General features: G+C 43.1%; 1 protein-coding gene across 7 annotated transcripts in view; it reads right to left on the bottom strand.

The window, feature by feature from the left end:
* The window catches only part of RGS6 (regulator of G protein signaling 6), a 544,877-nt gene extending 531,689 nt beyond the window's left edge, over positions 1–13,188 (bottom strand). For 3 of the 7 annotated variants that reach the window (XM_082733462.1, XM_082733461.1, XM_082733459.1), the window contains exon 1: positions 12,681–13,188. The gene's annotated coding sequence lies outside the window, so the exon portion shown is untranslated. The remainder of the gene's footprint in view (positions 1–12,680) is intronic. The other 4 variants (XM_082733464.1, XM_082733465.1, XM_082733463.1 and 1 more) reach the window with 2 other exon arrangements.
* Positions 13,189–13,501: the final 313 nt, after the last annotated feature.

The following is a 13,501-nucleotide window of genomic DNA, read 5'->3' as shown; positions in this document are numbered from 1 at the left end:
TAATCAGAAAACACATTGAAAAATGCTATCATTTATAATATCATCAACTGATGTCAAATACTAGGAATATATCTGAAGAAAGATGTGCCATACCTTTACCACATGGAAAGAAACAAAACAATAACAGAAATGAAAGATTTAAATAAATGAAGGGATAAATAAGGGATAAATAAATGAAATGGATTGAAAGAGTCAACATTTTAAGGACATTAGTTTACTCCTAAATTAGGCTAGAGATTTAATGTTGTCCCAATCAAAATATCATCAAAGGAGGATTTTTAAATTTATACTGTAATGCAAAGGTGTAAGAATAACCAAGCTGTTCTTAAATAAGAGCAAAACTGGACATATGCTATCAGATATAGACCTCTTATTAAGCTATATTAAGACAGTGTGGTATCAGAATAAGAATGCCAAATAGAACAGAAGGGGCTAGAAAGTAGATAGAGACCTACGTATAAATGATCACCTGATTTATACTGAAAGTGACATGTCAGAGCTGTGGAAGAGACTTTTCAATAAGTAGCATAGGAAGCTAACTAAATATACATATGGAAAACAAAATAAATATGGGTCTCTTTTTCATGTCATAGGCAAAAAATCAACCTCAGGTAGATCTTTTACCTACAGATAAAAGTCAAAACAACAGGGTTTCTACAAATCAAAATGGGAAAATAACTTCATGGTCTGACGGTAGGCAAACATTTCTTCAGCAGTCACAAAAACAACCATAAAGGAAGAGATTAACAACTTGGATTACACTTAAAGCAAGATCTCTTATTCATCAAATAGAGTTACATGGCAAGCCACAGAATAGTAAATGGTATTTTGAATACATGTAAGTGGGGAAAATATTTGGATTCAGATTTGTTTTAAGAAAAAGACAAAGCAGGAAAGAATGTCCAATGGAAAAAAGACAGCCTCTTCAATAAATGGTGCTGGGAAAATTGGACAGCCACATGCAGAAAAATGAAATTGGACCATTTCCTTACACCACACACAAAAATAGACTCAAAATGGATGAAGGACCTCAATGTGCGAAAGGAATCCATCAAAATCCTTGAGGAGAACACGGGCAGCAACCTCTTCGACCTCTGCCGCAGCAACATCTTCCTAGGAACAACGCAAAAGGCAAGGGAAGCAAGGGAAAAAATGAACTATTGGGATTTCATCAAGATCAAAAGCTTTTGCACAGCAAAGGAAACAGTTAACAAAATCAAAAGACAACTGACAGAATGGGAGAAGATATTTGCAAACGACATATCAGATAAAGGACTAGTGTCCAGAATCTATAAAGAACTTAGCAAACTCAACACCCAAAGAACAAATAATCCAATCAAGAAATGGGCAGAGGACATGAACAGACATTTCTGCAAAGAAGACATCCAGATGGCCAACAGACACATGAAAAAGTGCTCCATATCACTCGGCATCAGGGAAATACAAATCAAAACCACAATGCGATATCACCTCACACCAGTCAGAATGGCTAAAATCAACAAGTCAGGAAATGACAGATGCTGGCGAGGATGCGGAGAAAGGGGAACCCTCCTACACTCTTGGTGGGAATGCAAGCTGGTGCAGCCACTCTGGAAAACAGCATGGAGGTTCCTCAAAATGTTGAAAATAGAACTGCCCTATGACCCAGCAATTGCACTATTGGGTATTTACCCTAAAGATACAAATGTAGTGATCCAAAGGGGCACATGCACCCGAATGTTTATAGCAGCAATGTCTACAATAGCCAAACTATGGAAAGAACCTAGATGTCCATCAACAGATGAATGGATCAAGAAGATGTGGTATATATACACAATGGAATACTATGCAGCCATCAAAAGAAATGAAATCTTGCCATTTGCGACAACATGGATGGAACTAGAGCGTATCATGCTTAGCGAAATAAGTCAAGCAGAGAAAGACAACTATCATATGATCTCCCTGATATGAGGAAGTGGTGATGCAACATGGAGGCTTAAGTGGGTAGGAGAAGATTAAATGAAACAAGATGGGATTGGGAGGGAGACAAACCATAAGTGACTCTTAATCTCACAAACTGAGGGTTGCTGGGGGGAGGGGGTTTGGGAGAAGGGGGTAGGATTATGGACATTGGGGAGGGTATGTGCTTTGGTGAGTGCTGTGAAGTGTGTAAACCTGGTGATTCACAGACCTGTACCCCTGGGGATAAAAATATATGTTTATAAAAAATAAAAAATTTAAAAAAAAAAAAGAAAAAAAAAAGAAAAAGACAAACCAGTTTTAAAATAGGCAATAAACTAGAACAGAAACTACAAAGATTAAAAAAAAAAGAGTGACCCCCAAAATATTAGAAAGACACAACACCATTAGTCACCAGAGAAAACTGAAACCACAATAAGTAAGACCCCACAATGCACCCACCATAATGTCTAAAATTAAAAAGTCTGACAATTGCAAGTGTTGACAAGTATGTAGAGAAACTGAAACACTCATAAACCGATGGCAAGAATAGAAGCTGGTAAAACCACCTAGGAAAACTCCTTGTAAGAACTTACTAAGTTGGATGTATGTACCCCACATCCCAGCAATGCAGTCTTAGGTATATACCAAAAAGAAATGCTTTCATATGTACACCAAACACACACACAAAACAGTTAAGAGCAGCATTATTCATCATTCATTATTCAGTAGCCCCAAACTGGAAATGTCCCAAATGCCCATCAACAAACAGCAGATAAACAATCTATAAAATATCACAAAGTGGGTTTTGCTATATAGCAACAAAAACTAGTTCCGCTAGTAACATGGAGGACCCTCTCAAACAATATTGTGCACAAGAAGCCACAAAAAGGGAGGGGGATATACATATATTATAATTCCATATACATCTGGAATACTCCCAATAAGTTGGAACACCATGGTATTAGAAATGAGGTTAATAGTTACCACTAAGGAAGGAGAGGGTGTAGTTACTAGGAGGGAGCATCGTGGGGCATCTTCCAAGGGAATGGTAATATTCTCTCTCTTGATCCAGGAGTGATAATATGGATATATTTACTGTTTGAAAATTTATTAAGCAATGATTTATGTACTTTTCTTGATGTCTTATTCTCTAAAATTGTATGTTTAAAAAAGAATAGTGCAAATATTCTGAGAGAAGAAGAATATAGCATCTCTTGTTCTCAAGGTGACACCTGAGTTGTCTCGGAGTTAGCAGTGCAAAAAGTGAGAGAACTGTAGGGTTGTAGGGATGATGGGAGCCAGAGGTCGTGTCTGTCACCACTATATCCACTCTCTCTGGCATTTGTGCGTGGCAGCTGTAGATCAGAAGCAGTAATCCTTGGATAAGAAAGATGGTACAGAAGTGAAGCGAGATTAGAAATGCACAATTGAGGGAATGTTTCACATTATCCGAAAGCTTTATTTTGGATAATGACATTTTCTGACTCTTATATAAAGGGTCTCAGGATTCTCAAACAGTGCCTGAAACACTCTGTATTCATTCCACTGTTCAGCACATAAAACCGGAAGTCCTTCAGCCAGGTGAGAAGACTGGGGCAGTTACTGTTTCTCACTGCCCAGTGTATTTTTTGTTCTCATATTTGCTTGTTCAGATAGGGAAGGGTGGGCCCGGGGAACTATCCTGGCCAGAGTATGCTGTATCACTGGACATACTGATTGGATCAAATTAGATCAATCAGGGTCCTTCCCTGAGACTGAGATAAGGACACTGGAAGAAAGAAGACCCCTTCTGTGTGAGGGACAGTGTGAAAAGAATATAAGGACAGGGATATTAGTGATCATCTTCTTTTTCTCTAGTGTCACCAAAGAAAGAAATCAAGATAATGGGGTATCAAGTTAAGAATGCTGATAGTACCTCTAAAGTTCCTGGATCCAGCCATGCCTGAATTCCCAAATGTATGAGTCACATAAATACCTTTCCTTGAGTTGGTTTAAATTTTGCTTTAATTCAGTTCTTTTAGTTTTTTTTTTTTCTCTATGCCAGAAAACCCTGAATATCCGTTATCACCCTGACCACTAGGTATATATGTGACATTCAAGTCCCAATAGACTCGACCCAATTTGAATTTCTAGTCTTGTCAATCACTGTCCATCTTCCTATGACCAACAACATATCTAATCTCAGCCCCAGGGAAATTTACCCCAACCAAGAATTTCCAATAAGCAAAGTTCTACTTCCAAATACACATTTGAGAGCCAACAGGTCATTCCTGGTACAGATAATTAGAGAATACAAGAAACTGGGGCTTAGACACAGATTTTGTAAAGTGGGGGAGGGAAGTTGTAAGGCAGATGGCAGGCAGGGGAAGCGGTTTTCGCAGAGAAGCTTTTGAAAGCTACAGGAAGCCAAAGAAATGAAAACCTGGAATTGACAACATATGCTTTGGCAAGAAGCTGAATACGCTAAACGTTGGGGTGAGACATCTGAGAACTTCCTAATCAGTTCTGCCACGCAAGTTAAGTAAGGTTTATCCCAGATTCATCCACTTTACCCTTGAGCCACAGGAAGATCCGGGAGTCAGCGGTCAAGCTCGCAGTCAAAACGTCAGAACGGCATTGAACCTTTGGACAGACAGCCTGACACCGGGCAAGGAAATACCCATTTATTTGTAGGGGAATTGTGCATTGACTCTAAGAAGCAAAACCACTTATGAGCATTTCAGCAGAGGCGTGATCTCCTAGAATATAGCAAGAACTAGAAGTTCACTGTGGCACACCCTCTATTACCAACAGAAGGTGGGGAAAATGTCACTCACAATGCCCTGTTTTCTCTTTTCACTTTTGATAAGCATAAATATTCATTAAACAGTTTGCTTACCACCTAGATTTCCCCTGTCCCTGTCTCACCTTAAATTTTCAGCTCATCAACATGGACTTCTCCTGCCTGATAGGTTTTTAAGGACCTGATTCTCAAGAGGGGGATGTTCTTTGCACACTTTGTCACCTCTATCCTTTTACCTACGTTGAAATGCCTCAAGTACACCCTTGCCAACTCTGTCCTCTGCCCCCATCTCTCCAGGCCCCAAAACCATTGGTTATCAAACGTCCAATTCATCCACCAATGTCTTCAATGAAATCTCCCAATAATCCCTCCCCCATCCTTATATGTGCCTGTCTTACCACATTCTGTTTCTCTTTTCTCCCCCCACAGCATTTTAAACTTCTTGAAAGCAGGAGCCATCATACCTGATTAATCATGATCTAGAAAAGGGTGTAGGGCAGTAGGACCTACTGCCAAAGAGGACAAACCGGGTAAAAAGCAGGGAATAGCAGCAGAGACCATAGAAATGCCCTGGGGTAAGAACCCCACCCACCCCAACTAAGAGCTGCCTAACCATAGATTTCCAGGAACAATCTCTCTTTCATTAATGCCCTCAGAGCTCTCACAATTTCTCAACCCTATTCTGTATTCGGGGAGAATGTGGATCAATAGTGTTGAGCTACTTTGTCCAATGTCACAGACCCCGGGGTTCTAGTGGAAGCCAGCCAGCAGCCAAGCCCCTAAACTATCTGCCATTCTAAAAGGCAAAGTGCCTTCCCCTAAAAAAGAAAAAAAATTCTAAAATATAATCAATAAATTTATTCTTTGTGAAGGCATCCTTTCTATTTTGACCAGCTGCTGAATCAGTCTTTGTTTTAGGAAGTATGGTCAGCAAAATGATATAATGGCATCTTCCTGCTTGGTTTGGAATCTGAACACAGTAGCACTTACACAGCAGCTTAAGGGAAAAATACTTTGGACATATTTTCGAGTTGTTGTCTTTCTTCCAGAGAGGCCACAAACATGAAAAACAAAGCCAGCTCAAACATGTGTTCAGGTTGGACCGGGCAATGTACATCTATACAATATTTTTCCAGTTGAAATTAGTTGCTAATGATTAAAAATGTATGGCAATACGAGCTTTCTGAGCAGCACATACCCTTTGCTTTAACACAGTCCTCACCTGATCCTAATGCCTTCCGAACCCGGGAGTTCAGTGTCACACACCATTCCTCATCACACATGGGTGGGTTGTTTTGCTTTTAGAAAAAAAAGGAAAGTGTTGTTTGGTACCCATGTTTCTATCAAAAATGAGTCAGAGGTCCCCAGGTTTCCCAAGAAATGGGCTCTTAACTCTGAAAGCAAACAATAATTGCTTTACTCACCAATTATCAACTCCTCCACCTGCAAAGCTTGCTGTTATCCTTCTCTTCACCTATGAAATTTCTACCTCGTTCCCAAAGCCTGTCTCTACCAGCTCCGATTATACGGTATTGTCTCTCTGCACTGAAATGCTTACTGTTTTTGTAATCTATTTGCTACCGAATCTGTTTATGAAATCCCATGCATTTTCCCCTAAACTGCCCTTTATCATCCTTCACTGTTAATTTTCTATTTATCTCTATTATTTTTCCAAGATAACTGATGTGATCTCAAGGGTAGGGACTCAGTCTACCCTTTGTTTGTGATACATCAGAGAGACCTGGAACTTTGTGGTCAGATGAGATTGGAGTTTAAATCTCTCAGTTTCTCTCTAGTCAATACCTCTCTGACATAGGGCATGTGGCCGAACCTCTTTTTCAGCCTCAGTCTTCTTACTCATAAAATGGGAGTAATAACACCTAATTCTTGTTAAGAGGCTGTGATCTACAAAAAGCTTTACAAGTGCTGAGTATTATCAGTCTATTTCTTTGTTATAGATCCATAGCTTTGTAGGCCTGGCAACTTTTTATTTAGGAAACCAACAAGCGCCTTCCCAAGCACTGACTACGTGTGTGGCCCTGTGCTGGGTGCAGGAAAAAATCATGGTTTAAAAAAAAAAAAAAAGCAGACCACAGACAGGGGGAGAGACAAATGTTAGTGTATAATTGCAAATTACAAACCAGGATGAGAGCCTCAGTGTATCATCAACCCCAGGTTATCTAGCCAGGCAAAATCAAGGAAACAATAGGAACGGAATAATAACCACGTGCACCCTGCACCTACACCTGCTCCAGCCCATGCCCCCATACCCTGGCCAGTCCATGCATCTCTACCCAGACTCGTTCATCCTCCCTCCCACATTCACCCACCCAGAGCTGCCACCCTACAATAACTCTGCAAACGTTCACCAAACTCCTACCGTACTGAACACTGTAAGAGACACTAAGGACAGAGAGAAAAAATACCACACAGCCTTGCCTCGAGGGTGGCTCACATTCTGACACAAGAGACAGCCGGGCAGCAGCAGTCCCTCATTTTCACATCTCTTCCTGCTGGGGATTAATGGTCTTCAGGCTCAAGGAAACAGACATATCCTTGGCTACTGCAAAGGCAGATCTTTCCCATTCCACCCTCTCCACCTAGTGTCTGGCCTGCTTGTTTCCTACGAACCTTCTCAAATCTATGGAGCAGGGTTCTCCAAGGGACTTGGGAGTGCCTCAGATGTTAGGCTGATATAAGCAAGTCCTCAGGAACAGCAGAAGGGGCAACCATTATACCGAAATATTTACCTCCCAAAAGACTCACTTTGGAAGAGGTCATCAAGAGGACATGACCACCTGGTGACTCAGGAGCTGGACCTGGGCCCTCAGAGGCACCTCAGCCCCTCTCCTGCCCTCGGAATGTTTGCGGGACCACCGTTCCCATGGTGGGAGCCATCTGCAAGGACACAGCCCTTGGAGAAGAAGGGGTTGTTGAGCTCCCTCTGGACTGAATACATATGTGAACCCCTTCAAGGCTGCTATAAAAACCTAAAGATTCTGGCAGGCAACACATTATGAAGATCTATTTAGCTTGCAGCTGCTGGAGACAAAGCTCATATGTAAATTTCCTTGCCAATTAAACCTGCAACTACCAATCCGGTGTGACCTGTTTTCCCAGACTCCTTGCCCTCCTGTACCCAGATAGGTTTCCAATTAATCTCAGGAAACTCCAAGGGCTGCAGACCAACAATAAGTAATCAAAATTATTACAAAATAGGCAATCGGTGTGACAGGGTCCAGCCCCTGGCGTCACGGTGCCTCCTTCATGAAGCACGCTATGTGAGTTCTCTTTTCCTCCTAACCACGCACACTCCAGGAGCACTTTGTTATCTCTGTTCTACAGATGAGGAAACTGAGGTTCAGAAACCCAATCAACAGGGTTCTTAATTTCCTGTTCTATTAGTTCAAGAGCCACCAGTGTCAGGTCTCTGTCTGGGCTCAGAGCTGGCCAGGTGTCGGGGAGCACAGTACAGGGGCCCTGGGTCCTCCAGAGGGCAGCCACGCTAATTCCCCTTCATGCAGGTTCAAGCAGCCATCATCGGAGAGGGCTCTGCTTGTGGTGCGAAGCCCTCCTGGCAAGAAAATATCTTCCTGGGTAGAGCAGACACTAGGGAATAATAAGGGGATAAGGGAACTTACTCCCTAAAAACTTAAAGGTGGCTTTTTCCTTTTACGGTTTTCCTAAGCATTTACAGAGACCAAGACAGCGGATCTCCACAACTTATTTGGATAGGCTGGTTATGTGAACATCAACTTTGTTCCTATTCAAATATTTACATATTTTTTAAGTCTCCATCCATAAAAAGGGGGTTGTCTGCACCCTCTGTTTCTAACACCTAGGTAGAAGGATTAATTGTCTAATCACAAGGCAGCTATGCAAGGATGATCAAACATTGTAACTGGGGTATTTTGGCCAACTGGACTCTCCTGGCCTTCAGATGCATTCATTCAGTGTCCGTAGAGGGAAGTAATGAAGAACAGCCTTGGGTGTCGGGCAGAACTCAGGCCTGGGTCTGATTTCTGGCGTGGCCACTGATCGGTTTCATGGACTGACGCAGGTGAATGTTTTCTCCAAGTCTTAGGTCCGCATTTTGTGATGTTCTAATGATTATTGTTCTACCTTCTGGATGCAGTTGGGGAGAGGAGTCTAGGCCACTGCTTCTCTGACCTTCTGCTTTTGTAGTTAAGATAATTAATAGTGAATTTACACACATACACCCTTTTGGAAATGTACATGTGATAGAAAATGAATTGCTTCTTTCAGATGTCAGGAAGGCAGCAGTGAAGCATACATAAGCTTTGCAGTTTGTAACATTCCAAGCAGGTACTCTGAGTTATTTAAGATAACTCATTAAATGTTCATTTTAATGGCCTACTCGTAAGCACTTTTGCTTTCCTTGCTGTCTGAAGAACTGGGTTTCATGACTGAATATTACTCTTACTATAGACTTAACGGTTCCAAATTTTGGATGGTTACCTTTTTTATCTTGACCAAATTTAAGAAAGTTTTTACCCACAGATAAAACTAATATTGATTCAACTGATGCTTACTGAGGTCCTACTGGCAAGTGCATTGCCAGGCACTAGGCAGATAGATGCCAAGAAAAGTGTAAAAGGGGGGGGGCGCCTGGGTGGCTCAGTGGGTTAAGCTGCTGCTCAGGTTATGATCTCAGGGTCCTGGGATCCAGTCCCGCATAAGGCTCTCTGCTCAGCAGGGGGCCTGCTTCCTCCTCTCTCTCTCTCTGCCTGCCTCTCTGCCTACTTGTAATCTCTCTCTGTCAAATAAATAAATAAAATCTTTAAAAAAAAAAAAAGTGAAAAAGGGCTTCTTCCCCCAAAGAGCTCGTCATCTAGTTCTGGATATCATTCCCAGACCATCAGAGTCAGCATCATCTGGGGACTTGCCAGAAATGTAAATTCTCAGGTGTCACCCCAGACCCAATTACATCAGAGACTCTGGGGTTGACCCCCAACCATCTGTGTTTGAAAAAGTACCCTTTGAACAACTAGCATCATCGTCAAATATCGTAACAACAAATAGGTTAGTTTATTAACTAAATCTCAAAATTTCATTTATCTTTTGAGGAAACAGGCAGGGGGCAAAGGCCACATGAGGTGGAGAAATTAAAACCAGAATTCAGGTATCCCCCCTCCAAACACACACTCAAACCTACACATGGCCAAGGTTCTTTTTCTTTTCTGACACTTTAATCCCTAAATCTGATGGGGAGCCCTAAGTATTTCCAACCCAAAGTGAAAGCCTTCATTTTTCAAAGAAAACAGAAAAACAGAGAAACTCCTCTCTTGGAAAATAAGGACCACCAACAAAATTCAAATCTGATCTATCAAAACCATACAGTAAACTAGCAGTAATTTCCCAAACCTTTAACAGTCCAAGTTCCATTTTCAACATTTGAAAACTAGGAAGGCTGGGGGAGAGAAGTATAAAAATACAATGAATAACGTGATCAGAATAAAATCTGGGAAAATTTACAATATGCAGAAATATCAACTGTGGTTCACCTCCCATGGGAGAATTACAATCCCTTTTCTTTGTATTTTTCCGAATTTTTCCCAATGGTTACATATTACTTTGGTAATTGAAAAAAAAAGTAAAACTGTTTTTTGAAATGTTACCTCCAAATCACTCGACATGAAGGTTTATTTTGTAATTCCATTTCTCTCCATACAGCAGGATACTGTGTGTGTGTAGTAATTATTTATATCATGCCATATGTTACAATGAAGATGAAATTCAGTAAATATATTCCTTCCAGCTGGCACTAACATGAAGAGGTTAAATGCTTTCCTGGGTTCAAAGCACTATGAATTAAGATAAGCTAACTGCGAAGTAAAGGAAACATTTATTGAAATCTCTGAGAGCATCCCTTTGGAAAAACGTTGATGTGACACATAGCTCCTTACTCATACCGCCCTGATGTTTAACCTCTGGCACAAAACAGAATGTTCAGCAATTCCTGGCAAAATCTTAGGAGTTCAGGGGATAAAATGCATGGGGGATATTAGAGAAATAAGAAACAGAATGATCCTACTTTCACATAAAATTCTGTCCCTGTGGATAAAAAGACGTCCAAAATTACTGGCAAATTTCATTGTCCTCAATACCCTTTAGAAAATGTTTTTTCTTTATCAAGAAATGTTTGCTCATTAAAAAATATCTATATCAGTTACTTCATTCGAGAAGTCATAAATAAACAAATAAATAAGGACCGTCTCATTTAAAGAGACATTTCTGCCGTAAAAACACTGCTGTAATATTTCACTTTATAAGACAAATTCATCACATGAAGAAAAACTAGCATTGCTTTACTGAAACTCTGAGCAAAAGAAATGCAGTGAGTGTTAATTCAAGTCTCTTAAATGAAGCAGAGAAGTAAAGTTAACCAAGGTGACGACTACAGAAAAGGAAATCCTAGTGGCTACCTGTTTTACCAAAATATCTCACAACAGTTGATATTTCTAGAATTTACAGACGCTTTCAGAAAAGAATGAGTTATGAGGTGTATATATTACACCCCAACATTTATAGTATCTAAGATCACCAGACTTATGCAACAATTTGGCTTGACAGTAGTATCAGAGAACTCAGAAAGAACTTATTATCTCAGGTTTGGCTGTTTAGCACGCAAGCTTTCACTTCCAGAGGGGCATTGCCAAAAAGCCTCAAATTTCCCTCAGTTCTCTGCTTACTTTCTTTCACAGAGCAGTCTCACCCATTGCAAAATTAATAAATAATAAATAATATGAATGTACAACTTACAGAAAGTTTCTCCAACGCCTAGCTCCCATTCCATATAATTACCCATCTGCCTATGGAAGTTGGTCTATAGAAGCCTTGCTGTGAATGTAGCAAGCTAAAACCTACAAGAGTCCCCTTTCAACCACTTTTTGACAGAACCCACACAAACTTGTGGCTCAGTCTGTAACTCCCTCCAGACCCTTAGAAGCCTGGTTCGCATTCTTCCATCTCTCAACCCCCTCTGGTGAGAAAAGGGTCCAATGTTGGGTTTTGCCTAATAAACACTACCTGTTTCTGCCGTTTTACTTTGGGGCTGCTCAAAGGTATTGATTAGAAATTACAAATCCAGCTTCTAACCATTGATAAATGCTGAGGAAACAATCCCAAACCAACGAGCCCCAAATATCTTCAACCTGTAACACAGAAATATCACTCTTCTCAAGAAATAATGTTCCTACTCCATCAAACTTAAAAAATAATAATAATAATAATAATAAGATAAGATAGAACAGCTTTCATTCTGAACAACATTAAATTTTCTGGGTCACTTTTTTCTGTCTCATCGGGCCACGTTTACAACCTGACAGGGACGGCAGAGACGGTCTCTTCACGCTGCCAGGTCGGTTGTCGCCGTCTGAGAGCGAACACCTTCCCGTCCCCTTCCCTGCAGCCGTTCCCCAAGAACAGACCTCCCACCCGCCCTGCCCTCCACACCTCACCACTCGCTCTTCTTTTCCTCCAAGCTCCCAAAGGGCGAGCTTCTTCAGAAAAAAAAGTTAATGAACCTCTGCTTCTGGGATAAAGGTGCCCCACCTGCGATCACAAAATCGGAAGACTGGAAATTCCTCAGAGCGCGTCCCCTCTGCGCGCTGGACCCACTCAGTGAGCGCTTCACACCCAGAAACCCGGGAACATGATTTATATGCAGACCTGCACCCATCCCACACAAGTCCGCACGCCAGCTTGCCTAACCACTTATGTAAGCTCGTGCCTCTACAGTCCCAAACTGCACACACACACACACACACACACACACGCACTCACCGACACCTGTCACGCATCTGAAATGGACAGCATCCACACCCAGGAGATGAAATGAAATCAACACATATGAATGGGGGGGAGGGGTCTACCGTTTTAAAACATCTTTTCCCCCCATTTGTTTCTTGCCCGTTTTTGTCACAACTACAATTACCTTAGCAACCAAAGAATTGCACTGACTCCCCCTCCGGCTTCTGAATTTCTCCTAAAGCCAAGCTTGCGCCAGGTTCATGGAAAAGCTAGAGAAGCCCAGAGAACGAGGGACCCGCAGCCTCTGTGGGGCGGAGGGGACGTCCGAGGCGGTGTCCCCCGCTGCTCTCCAGAGACCCGCCTCGTCTTTGCGACTTGCCGCGGTGGCCAGCGCGGGGCTCAGCGAGCGGAGAGCGAAGCCCGGGGCCGGCGAGGAGGCGCGGCGGGTCGCATGGTGCCTGGGGCGCGGGGCGCTCGGGGTCTCCGGCGCTCGGCCCTCGCCCACCTCGGCCGCCCCAGGACGCCGGGGTCCGCGGAGATCGGTCCGCCCCCTCGGCGCCCGCGGGTTTCCGCAGCTGGGGGAAGCCGGAGCCGGGAGGAGCTCTCGCCGCGAGCAGGGCCGGGCGCAGGAGCTGCCCCAACTCTCGAAGTCGCTCGGCTCCGCCGCTCGCGAACCGCCGCAGCGGCGCCCGCTGTCGGGTGTCTAGCAGAGCTGCAACCCCGCGCCGCGCGCACCTGGGCGCCGGCACCTGGGCCCCGAGTCGCACGGCGCGGGGCGGGGCCGGGGCGGGGTCGGGGTGGGGTCTGGGTGAGGGCCGGGGCGGGGGCCAGCAGGGGCCGAGGCACCTGCGCGCGTCCGCCGGGCTCACCTGCTCCCAGCGCCGCGGATGCTGCCGACTGTGATTGTGATGTGCCCGAGCCAGGGAAAGCCTAGAAATTCCTGCACTTTAGCTGCGTCCGAGAAAACTGGCAGACTGGCTCAGCGACGCGGAGTCTCCTTTGGTC

Source organism: Mustela nivalis, assembly GCF_964662115.1.
Source record: "Mustela nivalis genome assembly, chromosome: 6".
Lineage (NCBI taxonomy): Eukaryota > Metazoa > Chordata > Mammalia > Carnivora > Mustelidae > Mustela > Mustela nivalis.
The sequence above is the reverse complement of the archived record's forward strand: the minus strand, read 5'-3'. Positions and strand labels throughout refer to the sequence as shown.